This window comes from Hippocampus comes, unplaced genomic scaffold (assembly GCF_001891065.2).
Source record: "Hippocampus comes isolate QL1 unplaced genomic scaffold, H_comes_QL1_v1.1 scaffold36, whole genome shotgun sequence".
Taxonomy (NCBI): domain Eukaryota; kingdom Metazoa; phylum Chordata; class Actinopteri; order Syngnathiformes; family Syngnathidae; genus Hippocampus; species Hippocampus comes.
In genome coordinates, this window is record NW_017805695.1 from 412,528 (window position 1) to 413,067 (window position 540).

At 42.2% G+C, this 540-nt stretch overlaps 1 protein-coding gene across 1 annotated transcript in view; it reads left to right on the plus strand.

Annotated features, from left to right (window-relative positions):
* The window catches only part of LOC109523232 (rap1 GTPase-GDP dissociation stimulator 1), a 25,917-nt gene that overhangs the window by 10,870 nt on the left and 14,507 nt on the right, over positions 1-540 (plus strand). The window lies entirely within an intron of this gene.

Here is a 540-nt window from a genome sequence, read left to right on the forward strand (position 1 = left end):
AAATAAACAGGAATATCATGTTGTAGAAATATTCTTTGTATTTTCTCTGAGAGGCCGGCAATATAAGGTACACAGACACCCCTTCTCTTCTTTTCTCTCTGTTGGTTGGTTTCCTCTCTGTTTGTTTTAATTTTCCTAACTTTGCCAAAGGCCCATTTAGGGTAGCTACACCCTGACAGTTTCTACGATGGAACTTTCCTGTACGACTGAGAGCCTCCACAAGCATCACTAGCCATTGTCATCCCTGTTTTCCATCATTGACGGATTTTTTTTTTAAGAGTGGCTGGGGAAAATTTAAGGCCGTCCGTCATTTTGACGGGTTGATAATTGGGCCATTCAGCACAGCAGTAGTACGTCCTTAAGAATCGAGTGCGGCACTTGAAGAGAGAGAAGCAGCAAGACAAAAAAGAACAATGACGGCTGGATCTTAGATATGAAGGAGTTCTTTGAATTGTCATTGCTAGAGTTTAGTACAGTACGTGTTGTGATGACGCCACTTCTGTTTTTTTGCGAACCACGGTCTCTCGTGGCCAAAACAAT